The following is a 12,939-nucleotide window of genomic DNA, read 5'->3' on the forward strand; positions in this document are numbered from 1 at the left end:
GGTCATCCCTACTGCCTCTGACCTGACGGATTCACTAAACAGAAATGTTTGGTTTGTAAATGATGTCTGAGTGTTGGAGTGTGCCCCTGGCTATCCGTAAATTTAAAGAACAAGAAAATGATGCCGTCTGGTTTGCTTAATATAAGGAATTTGAAATGATTTACACATTTACTTTTGATACYTAAGTACATTTTAGCATTTCCATTTTCTTTTGATACTKAAGTATATTTAAAACCAAATACTTTTAGACTTTTACTCAAGTAGTATTTTACTGGGTGACTTTCACTTATATTTGAGTCATTTTCTATTAAGGTATCTTTACTTTTACTCAAGTATGACAATGTAGTACTTTTTCCACCACTGCCAAACCCCAACCTCTCTTTCATCAACACTCTATGCAAAGGTTTTTATGGTCTTCTCTGGAATTCAGCCTCCTCTGTGTTGCTCTCCACATCCCCCATTCTGTCCCACATCTGTGAAGCAGTACATTCTGTTGTGATAACATCATGTAGGTCCAATATTTSATTGGAGGTTAACTTTACAGTAATCAATCAACAACAATACACTGTCTTTCAAAGGGGCTTTACTTTTTACTTTGTCTCTCTCTCCCCAATAGCTATGGGCCATGGCATAAGGCATGGTTTCTTTGTCTCTCTCTCCCCAATAGCTATGGGCCATGGCATAAGGCATGGTTTCTTTGTCTCTCTCTCCCCAATAGCTATGAGCCATGGCATAAGGCATGGTTTCTTTGTCTCTCTCGCTCCCGCTCTGATCATGCTTATAATAATACCTTGTAATGCTTGTTAATGCTTTGTAACTTAACCTTTATGCCTTTTATAATTTTTGTTCATTTTACAATGATATTAAGTCTATTTGCCTTTGATAGACAACTCTCAGACTTTTCTTGGTAGTTTATTCCTGTAACTCTCTTGCATATTGCTAAATCATCTTTATGGAGTCAGGTAAACAATTTAATAGGCTAGTTGCATAGTCTTATCACGGATCGCATTCGAGGTATATATAATATACTGTACATACAGTATATGATAGATATTACCTCACTACAATGGGCCCTGGTCAAAAGTGGTGCACTATATATGGAATAGTGTAGGGTGCTAATTGCTCCTAATCAGTGTCAGCTAAGCCCGCTCTAATGCCACTCTCCCCTGCTCATCACTGTGGTATTCTATGTGCTGCTGTTTACTTGCCTCAGAAGTACTCTGGATCTCTTTCCTCTGTAGAGTGCTTTAATCAGCTGGTGGCCTGTCAGCCTTCATTACGTTTCTCTGAGGAACTTTTCACTTTTTAAAGGACTAGGTTTTAGTTTCAGGCTCACTTTCCACACCAACTCTTCTCTCTCCTATAGTACTGAGTGTCACTGTGTCACAGTGTACTTCACCCACTCTGAGAACCCCGTCTTGCCTCTCATTAATTCATCAGAACATCCTTGGCCTCCATATAGTTACCCCAATCATCCACCATGTCAAATCCCTCCGAACCCCCGTTCAGTTAGCCCTACTTAGCTACACAGCTAGCACCCTTTAACTCCCAGTAATTAATCCCCCTGCACCATGGAAACCTCCTATAAAACTCTTCCCCTCACTTCCTCCATCCATCAAAGACCTTATTTCCCCCTCCCCTCCCACCATAACCTCGTAACTTCACCCCTTCTCCCACCATGCCCTGGTGTCAAAACCCCTCTACAGCCCCCTATAGCATCCAATCTCCAACCGTGAAATTCCTCACTTTTCTATCTTCTCTGCAATTCCGTCTCCAACTCGGTTATTGGAAGTTGTTCTGTGTGGGAGAGAGAGAAAAAATGGTTGATTGCCTCTGAGACCCAGTGATGATTGTCCCTGACCCCAACAATCCGATATTTCCCTCCCCTTTTAAGAGGAAATAGCTTAGCAGTTCAGAAGCAGCTGGGAGTCTTAGACGTGAGAGAGACCTGCGAGGATTGAACGGATTACACATGGTCCAATACAGTGGAGAGACCCAGCAGGGTGAGCGAGAAAGAGGAAGAGAAATGAAGGACGAGAGAGATATAGAACAGGCTGCAGCCTCTCTCCCTTTTGGCCAAGACATTTACATGTACATTAGTCATTTAGCAGAGTGGCTAGGGGCGTCTGAGAGTCTGGAGGAGCGTCTATAGGGGGTCTGGAGGAGGTCTATAGGGGGTCTGGAGGGGTCTGGAGGAGGTCTATAGGGGTCTGGGAGGTCCTATAGGGGACGGTCTATAGGGGGGTCTGGGGGTCTGGAGGGAGTCTATAGGGGATCTGGAGGAGGTCTATAGGGGTCTAGAGGGTCTGGAGGAGGTCTATAGGGATCTGGAGGAGGTCTATAGGGGGGCTATAGGGGGTCTGTAGGAGGTCTATAGGGGTCTGATAGGGATCTGCTGGGAGTCTGGAGGAGCTATAGGGGCTATGGGGGTCTATAGGGTCAGTGAGGGGCTATAGGGGTCTAGGTAGGATCTGCTGGCGTCTGAAGAGGTCTATAGGCGGGGTCTGGAGGAGGTCTATAGGCGGTCTGGAGAGGTCTATAGGGGCTGTAGGAGTCTAAAGGGCGTCTAGAGGGGTCTGGAGGAGGTCTATAGGGGTCTGGAGGAGGTCTATAGGGGGTCTGGAGGAGTCTATAGGGGGTCTAAGGGGCGTCTAATAGGGGTCTGAAGGAGGAGTCTAATAGGGGGTCTGAGGAGGTCTATAGGTGTCTGCTGGGTTCTAGGAGGTCTAGAGGAGGTCTGCTGCGGGGTCTGGTGGGGTTCTGGTGGGGTCTGCTGGGGTTCTGGAGGAGGTCTAGAGGAGGTCTGCTGGGGTGTCTGAGTGGGGTCCGGTCGGGTCGGTGGCGGGTCTGGAGAGGTCTAGAGGAGGTTATATGGGGTCTGCTGGGGTCTGGAGGAGGTCTAGAGGAGGTCTGTCTGCGGGGTTCTGGTGGGGTCTCGTGGGGTCTGGAGGAGGCTAGAGGAGGTCATGCTGGGTCTGGTGGGGTCTGTGGGGTCTAGAGGAGGTCTGCTGGGGGTCTGGTGGGGTCTCGTGGGGGTCTGGAGGAGGTCTAGAGGAGTCTGCTGGGGTCTGCTGGGGGTCTGGAGGAGGTCTAGAGGAGGTCTGGTGGGGGTCTGGTGGGGGTCTGGTGGTGCAGTAGCACACTTGGAAGCATGCTAAAATCTTCCTTTAATCACAAACAAAGCTGAGATAAAACAAATGCAGCTATCTTTCTCAGGATGTGCTGCCAACTGTCACAGCTGATACACCACAGAGACCGTCTGGGAAAGATACCGAGGGAGAGAGGAAACACAGATACGGAGGGAAAGAGGGGGAGTAGTGGAGGAGGTAGATGGAGGAACAGGTGAGAGTGGAGGGAGTAACTCAATCACATGATAAGAGCCATTTGTTTTCTGGAGTAATTCAGATGGTGGTTATGTCCCCCCCTCCTGCTGTTTGTGTGTGTGTGTGTGTGTGTGTGTGTGTGTGTGTGTGTGTGTGTGTGTGTGTGTGTTGTGTGTTGTGTGTGTGGTGTGTGTGTGTGTGCGTGCGTGCGTGCGGTGCGTGCGTGCGTGATGCGTGGGCGTGCGTGCTGCGTGCGTGCGTTGCGTGCGTGCGTGCGTGCGGTGCGTGCGTGCGTGCCGTGCTCGTGCCGTGCGTGCGTGCGCTGCGTGCGTGCTGCGTTGCGGTGCCGTGCGTGCGTGCTGCGTGCGTGCGTGCGTGCGTGCGGCGTGCGTGCTTGCGTGCGTCGCGTGCTGCGTGCGTTGCGTGCGTGCAGGGCGGAGTAATGAAAGTCAGTGCTCCTAGTCATTAATCACAGACACAAATGCACGCATGCACACACACACACACACAAATCAGACACACACACACAACACCCTCCCACTGCACAACTCACAGGAGAGAGACAGTCTTTTTAATTTAACCAATGACCAGCCAGCCACCAGCCCCAATACATTTCCCTCCTCCCATTGTCCTAATATATACTTCTTGACCAAAAGTATGTGGACATCTCATTCACAAATCATGGGCATTAACATGGAGTTGGTCGCCCCTTTGCTGCTATAACAGCCTCCACTCTTCTGGGAAGACTTTCCACTAGGTGTGGAACATTGCTACGGGGACTTGCTTCCATTCAGCCACAAGAGCRTTAGTGAGGTCAGGCGCTGATGTTGGGCGATTAGGCCTGGCTCGCAGTCAGCGTTCCAATTCTTCCCAAAGGTGTTTGATGTGGTTGAGGTCAGGGCTCTGTGCAGGCAAGACATGTTCTTCCACACCGATTTCAACAAACCATTTCTATATGGACCTTGCTTTGTGCACAGGGGCATTGTTATGCTGAAACAAGAAAGGGCCTTCCCCAAACAGGTGCCACAATGTTGGAAGCACAGAATCGTATAGAATGTCATTGTATGCTGTAGAGTTAATATTTCCCGTCACTGGAACTAATGGGTCCTAGCCCGAACCATGAAAAAAAGCCAGAGACCATTATTCCTCCTCCACCAAACTTTACAGTTGGCACTATGCATTCGAGCAAGCAGCATTCTCCTGGCATCCCCCGAACCAAGATTCTCCTCATTACAGGCCACACACGCACACAGTCACATACACACACGCAGTCACATACATGCACGCAGTCACACACACACGCACGCAGTCACACACGCACACACACAGTCACATACACACACACAGTCACAAACACACACGCAGTCACATGCATGCACGCAGTCCACCACACACACGCACGCTGATGCGAGCAGCGAGCGTGCGCAGCGCGAGTCAACACACACCGCACGCAGTCACACACACGCACACAGTCACAACACACGCGCAGTCACACACACGCACACAATCCACACACACACACACACGCAGTCACACACACGCACACAGTCACACACGCACGCACACAGACACACACACACACGCAGTCACACACGCACGCACACAGTCACACCGCGCACAGTCACAGCACACACACTCGCGCACACACACACAACACACACACACAACACACACACACACACCAACACCACACACACACACACACACACACAACACACACACACACACACACACACACACACACACACACACATCACACACACACACACAGGAGGATGTGTGGAGGTGTTCCACCGAAGACAGTTGTATTTTTGTACAATATCGATCTAGTTAATTAAGACAGACTAAACCATCACAACCAAGAACAATGGAATCACCGCCCAGAGACAATGGAATCACCGCCAAGAACAATGGATCACCTACCAAGACAATGAACACCTACCAAGAACAATGAATCACCTCCAGAACAATGGACACCTACCAAGAACATGGAATCACTACAAGAACATGGAATCACCTACCAAGAACAATGGAATCACCTACCAAGAACAGTGGAATCACCTACCAAGAACAATGGAATCACCTACCAAGAACAGTGGAATCACCTACCGAAAACAATGAATCACCTACCAAGAACAATGGAATCCCCTACAAGAACAATGGAATCACCTACCCAAGAACAGTGAATCACCTACCAGGAACAATGGAATCACCTACCAAGAACAATGGAATCACCTACCAAGAACAATGGAATCACCTTACCAAGAAACAATGGAATCACCTACCAAGAACAATGGAATCACCTACCAAGAACAATGGAATCACCTACCAAGAACAATGGAATCACCTACCAAGAAACAATGGAATCACCTACCAAGAACAGGAATCGCCCTACCAAAACATGAATCACTACCAAGAACAATGATCACCTACCAAGAACAATGGAAATCACCTACCAAGAACAGTGGAATCACCTACCAGAATAATGGAATCACCTACCAAGAATAATGGAATCACCTACCTGTTTTCCATTACCCATTAATGCTCTATTTGGGTCAAGAGTTAATTGTAACGAGGACTTTGTGTCTATGAGTGATCCCTCTACTCCTAAAGCGTAATTAAAACTCAAAGTCAAAAACTTTTCAAAATATACTTTTGTCAATGTGTCAAAACGATGTCACTGAACTCCTCTGAACCCTTTTGCTCTCTGTCTTCTCTCAGCACTCCCAGCTACAACTATGCTCCGAACCCGGACAAGCACTGGATCATGCGTTACACTGGTTCCATGAAGCCCATCCACATGGAGTTCACCAACATGCTACAGAGGAAGAGGCTGCAGACTCTGCTCTCTGTGGACGACAGCGTGGAGAAGGTGAGCCAAAGTCCCCTAATTACAGGATCCCTTTACGGCTCTGTTGGTAGAGCATGGCGCTTGCAAGACCAGGGTTTTGTGTTCGATTCCCGGGGCCACCCTTATGTAAAAGGTATGCGCGCATGACTGTAAGTTGCTTCAGATAAAAGTGTCTGCTAAATGGGATACATTATCATCATATATTATTCATTCTGCACGTTTCCATCTGTACCTGTCCATCACTACATAGCATTGACCTAGTAGAGACCATCAGTACATTCCATTGCCCCAGTASAGACCATCAGTACATTCCATTGCCCCAGTAGAGACCATCAGTACATTCCATTGCCCCAGTAGAGACCATCAGTATGTTCCATTGCYCTAGTAGAGACCATCAGTACATGCCATTGCCACAGTAGAGACCATCAGTACATTCCATTGCCCCAGTAGAGACCATCAGTACATTCCATTGCCCCAGTAGAGACCATCAGTATGTTCCATTGCCCCAGTAGAGACCATCAGTATCTGTCCTGTGTTTATTGCTATCTGTTCTGTGTTCTAGATGTATAACACGCTATCTGTCCTGTGTTCTAGGTGTATAACATGCTATCTGTCCTGTGTTCTAGGTGTATAACATGCTATCTGTTCTGTGTTCTAGATGTATAACACGCTATCTGTCCTGTGTTCACACGCTATCTGTCCTGTGTTCTAGGTGATTAACATGCTATCTGTCCTGTGTTCTAGGTGTATAACATGCTATCTGTATTTGTTTCTAAGTGTATAACACGCTATCTGTCGGTTTCTAGGTGTTATAACACGCTATCTGTATTGTGTTCTAGGTGTATAACACGCTATCTGTATTGTGTTCTAGGTGTATAACATGCTATCTGTATTGTGTTCTAGGTGTATAAACACGCTATCTGTATTGTGTTCTAGGTGTATAACATGCTATCTGTATTGTGTTCTAGGTGTATAACACGCTATCTGTATTGTGTTTCTAGGTGATATAACATGCTATCTGTATTGTGTTCTAGTGTATAACATGCTATCTGTTCCTGTGTTCTAGGTGTATAACATGCTATCTGTATGTGTTCTAGGTGTATAACACGCTCATCTGTATTGTGTTCTAGGTGATATAAACATGCTATCTGTATTGTGTTTCAGTGTATAACGCTATCTGTATGTGGTTCTAGGTGTATAACATGCTATCTGTGTGTTGTTCTAGGTGTATAACACGCTATCTGTATTGTGTTCTAGGTGTATAACATGCTATCTGTATTGTGTTCTAGGTGTATAACACGCTATCTGTATTGTGTTCTAGGTATAACCGCTATTTGTATTGTGTTCTAGGTGTATAACATGCTATCTTATTGTGTTCTAGGTGTATATAACATGCTATCTGTCCTGTGTTCTATGGTGATAACATGCTATCTGTATTGTGTTCTAGGTGTATAACACGCTATCTGTATTGTGTTCTAGGTGTATAACATGCTATCTGTATTGTTTTCTAGGTGTATAACATGCTATCTGTTCCTGTGTTCTAGGTGTATAACATGCTATCTGTATTGTGTTCTAGGTGTATAACATGCTATCTGTATTTGTGTTCTAGGTGTATAACATGCTATCTTATTGTGTTCTAGGTGTATAACATGCTATCTGTATTGTGTTCTAGGTGTATAACATGCTATCTGTCCTGTGTTCTAGGTGTATAACATGCTATCTGTATTGTGTTCTAGGTGTATAACACGCTATCTGTATTGTTCTAGGTGTATAACATGCTATCTGTATTGGTTCTAGGTGTATAACACGCTATCTGTATTGTGTTCTAGGTGTTATAACATGCATCTGTATGTGTTCTAGGTGTATAACACGCTATCTGTATTGTGTTCTAGGTGTATAACATGCTATCTGTATTGTGTTCTAGGTGTATAACATGCTATCTGTATTGTGTTCTAGTGTTATAACATGCTATCGTATTGTGTTCTAGGTGTATAACACGCTATCTGTATTGTGTTCTAGGTGTATAACATGCTATCTGTATTGTGTTCTAGGTGTATAACACGCTATCTGTATTGTGTTCTAGGTGTATAACATGCTATCTGTATTGTGTTCTAGGTGTATAACACGCTATCTGTATTGTGTTCTAGGTGTATAACATGCTATCTGTATTGTTTCTAGGTGTTAAACACGCTATCTGTATTGTGTTCTAGGTGTATAACATGCTATCTGTATTGTGTTCAGGTGTATAACACGCTATTGTATTGTGTTCTAGGTGTATAACATGCTATCTGTATTGTGTTCTAGGTGTATAACATGCTATCTGTCTGTGTTCTAGTGTATAACATGCTATCTGTATTGTGTTCTAGGTGTTATAACATGCTGGCTGAGACTGGAGAACTGGACAACACATATATCATCTACACAGCTGACCATGGCTACCACATTGGTCAGTTTGGCCTGGTCAAGGGCAAATCCATGCCCTACGAGTTTGACATTCGAGTACCCTTCTACATCCGAGGGCCCAACGGGGAGGCAGGAGCCAGGTAAGGTTCTAGGGGCTGTTGTTATCATATGGCTGTAAGGGTGCTGATCTGTGGATGACGTAACCCCTGTGGAACTGATCCATACATACTAACATCAAACCTTTGTGTCATTATACATCCTCCAAATCCTCTACATAGCTGCTCTATCCCCTGATCCCTCCGCAAGACCACTGGCAGAGAGGAGAGAGAGATGAGAGATGAGATAGAGATGAGAGAAATAGAAGAAGATGTCTATTTATATTACAATAGAAGAACAGTAACATCTGCCTGATCACAGAAGGAGTGACTTTGTTTTGCTCTTTTTGTTGGATGATTTAGACAGTCAGTTGAACATCACCATTCAGTGTTAAGTCCCTTAGTGCCAGGGGACACTCAGACGCTCCAATACAGTCGGAAGTTTACATACACTTACCTGGAGTCATAAAAATAGTTTTTCAACCACTCCACAAATGTCTTGTTAACAAACTATAGTTTTGGCATGTTGGTTCGGACATCTACTTTGTGCATGACACAAGTAATTTTTCTAACAATTGTTTACAGACAGATTATTAACTTATAATTGACTGTATCACAATTCCAGTGGGTCAGAAGTTTACATACACTAAGTTGACTGTGCCTTAAACTGCTTGGAAATTCCAGGAAATTTGTCATGGCTTTAGAAGATTCTGATAGGCTAACTGACATAATTTGAGTCAAATGGAGGTAACAAGGGGATATATTTCAAGACCTACCTTCAAACTCAGTGCCTCTTTGCTTGACATCATGGGAAAATTAAAAGAAATCACTCAAGACCTCAGAAAGAAATTGTAGACCTCCACAAAGACTTGTTCCTGGGAGAAATGTCCAAATGCCTGAAGGTACCACGTTCATCTGTACAAACATAGTATGCAAGTATAAACACCATGCGACCACGCAGCCGTCCTACTGCTCAGGAAGGTGAAGCGTCTCTCTCCTAGAGATGAACGTACTTTGGTGCGAAAAATGCAAATCAATCCCAGAACAACAGCAAAGGAACTTGTGAAGATGCTGGAGAAACAGGTACAAACGTATCTATATCCACAGTAAAACGAGTCCTATATCGACATAACCTGAAAGGCCGCTCAGCAAGGAAGAAGCCACTGCTCCAAAACGCCATAAAAAGCCAGACTACGGTTTGCAACTGCGCATGGGGAACAAAGATCGTACTTTTAGAAATGTCCTCTGGTCTGATGAAACAAAAATAGAACTGTTTGGCCATAATGACCATCATATGTTTGGAGGAAAAAGGGGACGCTTGCAAGCGAAGAACACCATCCAAACCGTAAAGCACGGGTTGGTAGCATCATGTTGTGGGGGTGCTTTGCTGCAGGAAGGACTGGTGCACTTCACAAAATGAGATTGCACCATGAGTAAAGAAAATTGTGTGGATATAAAGAAGCAACATCTCAAGACATCAGTCAGGAAGTTAAAGCTTGGTCGAAATGGGTCTTCCAGATGGACCATGATATGAACAATGATCCCAAGCATACCTCCAAAGTTGTGGCAAAATGGCTTAAGGACAACAAAGTCAAGGTATTGGAGTTGCCATCACAAAGCCCTGACCTCAATCCCATAGAAAATTTGTGGGCAGAACTGAAAAAACGTGTGCGAGCAWGGAGGCTTACAAACCTGACTCAGTTACACCAGCTCTGTCAGGAGGAATGGGCCAAAATTCACCCAACTTATTGTGGGAAGCTTGTGGAAGGCTACTCGAAGCGTTTGACCCAAGTTAAACAATTTAAAGRCAAATACTAATTGAGTGTATGTAAACTTCTGACCCACTGGGAATGTGATGAAAGAAATAAAAKCTGAAATAAATCATTCTCTCTAATATTGTTCTGACATTTCACATTCTTAACATAAAGTGGTGATTCTAACTGACMTAAGACAGRGAGTTTTTACTCKGATTAAATGTCAGGATTTGTGAAAAACTGATTTAAAATGTRTTTGGCTAAGGTGTATGTAAACCTACGACTTCAGCTCTATATCACAATTCAAGATAAGACCCAGATGCAGKTGGAGATGGAGGCAGATAGTTTGAATCTCAAAATGTTTATTTTAGCACAGGGGTCAGGCAGAGGGCAAATCGAGGGCAGGCAGAGGTTCGTAATCCAGGAGAGTCTGACAGGTACATGACAGCAGGCAGGATCAGGGTCAGGMCAGGCAGAAGGGTCAGAACTGGGAAGACTAAAAACAAAAACTTGAGATAGAGGAAAATGGGAAAATACACACTGGTACGACCCAACAAAGACAAGTCGAACTGGCAACAGGCAAACAGAAAATGCAGGTATAAACACACAGGGTATAATGCAGAAAAACGATGTTTTGCTCTATGACCCCCACAATTGTCATGGGATTCGTCTGAAGGTAACCCATACAAATGAATGGAAGTATGGARGTCATTTTTTTTCATCAGAAATAAGGGGTTAAATATGTGTCCAAAAAAACATTTCCTGAGCATTCTTATATCTCCTAGACAGATACTTCAAAACCKTATTYCTTATGAAGTAYTTTTTTCTTATTTTTTKTATTTTTTACAATTTATGAATGTGTTATTAATGCTTTTCTATGGGCTATAGTAGTAAAGGACAAATTCTATATTTTATCAAATCATTTTTAGATTTCTTTTATACCTAAAGTGGTCCTAAAATTCATGGTATGCTCGTCTTAAAACAATTCCATTAGGTTAGCTTAGTAGGGAATAGAGGGAGTGAAGGGAGCGAGCCTAAGATGGGGGATTTACTTTTGGAGGGAAGGAAGGACGGTGAAAGGAATCCGGTGTCTGGTTGATATGACTGGACAAATGGCCTACAGAGCCTAAGGATGGAATACTCCCCCCTCCCTTTTCCTCTCTGTCTGTCCTGAGGGTCCTCCTAATCTCTTCTGTCTGTCCTGAGGGTCCTCCTAATCTCTTCTGTCTGGACTCTAGATCTCTGGAGCAGTTATTTATTGGGATGGTGTTCTTGGGGTTGTACTCATCCTTCTTCTTCCTCCAAACACGACGAGTGGAGTTTAGACCAAAAAGCTCTATTTTTGTCTCATCAGACCACATGACCTTCTCCCATTCCTCCTCTGGATCATCCAGATGGTCATTGGCAAACTTCAGACGGGCCTGGACATGYGCTGGCTTGAGMAGGGGGACCTTGCGTGCGCTGCAGGATTTTAATCCATGRCGGCGTAGTGTGTTACTAATGGTTTTCTTTGAGACTGTGGTCCCAGCTCTCTTCAGGTCATTGACCAGGTCCTGCCGTGGTAGTTCTGGGCTGATCCCTCACCTTCCTCATGATCATTGATGCCCCACGAGGTGAGATCTTGCATGGAGCCCCAGACCGAGGGTGATTGACCGTCATCTTGAACTTCTTCCATTTTCTAATAATTGCGCCAAAAGTTGTTGCCTTCTCACCAAGCTGCTTGCCTATTGTCCTGTAGGCCATCCCAGCCTTGTGCAGGTCTACAATTTTATCCCTGATGTCCTTACACAGCTCTCTGGTCTTGGCCATTGTGGAGAGGTTGGAGTCTGTTTGATTGAGTGTGTGGACAGGTGCTTTTATACAGGTAACGAGTTCAAACAGGTGCAGTTAATACAGGTAATGAGTGGAGAACAGGAGGGCTCTTTAAAGAAAAACTAACAGGTCTGTGAGAGCCGGAATTGGTACTGGTTGGTAGGTGATCAAATACTTATGTCATGCAATAATACTTGTTCTCCCCACTGTATATATATATATATCTCTTTCTGTTTCTCGCTCTCTCTCACACACACTTTCTCTCTCTTTCTCTATCTCTCTCTCACTTTCTCTCTCTCACTCTCTCTCTGTTTCTCGGTCTCTCTCTGTTTCTCGTTCTCTCCCATCTCCTCACTCTCTCGCTCTCCATCCCTCTCTCTCTCATCAGCTGACGTTAACCAACCAGATACCATCTGACACGCGCTGTAATAACCTTGTCCCCTTATCTCTCCCTGCGTCTCCATAGCAACCCTCACATGGTGCTGAACATTGACCTGGCGCCCACCATCCTGGACATCGCTGGTGTGGACGTCCCGCCGGACATGGACGGCAAGTCCATCCTCAAACTGCTGGACATAGAGAGGCCAGTCAACAGGTATGGAGCAGAAAAGGAGCAATTCCTGCCCATAACTATGTGTATTCTGTATGTTGGCAGGCCATAGATCACTGACATAAGTCACTGCATATTCTCTAGGTCCTTA

At 44.9% G+C, this 12,939-nt stretch overlaps 1 pseudogene; it reads left to right on the plus strand.

The window, feature by feature from the left end:
- The window catches only part of LOC112075498 (extracellular sulfatase Sulf-2-like), a 60,412-nt pseudogene that overhangs the window by 33,285 nt on the left and 14,188 nt on the right, over window positions 1-12,939 (plus strand).

Source organism: Salvelinus sp. IW2-2015, unplaced genomic scaffold (assembly GCF_002910315.2).
Source record: "Salvelinus sp. IW2-2015 unplaced genomic scaffold, ASM291031v2 Un_scaffold3200, whole genome shotgun sequence".
NCBI classification, from domain to species: Eukaryota; Metazoa; Chordata; class Actinopteri; order Salmoniformes; family Salmonidae; genus Salvelinus; species Salvelinus sp. IW2-2015.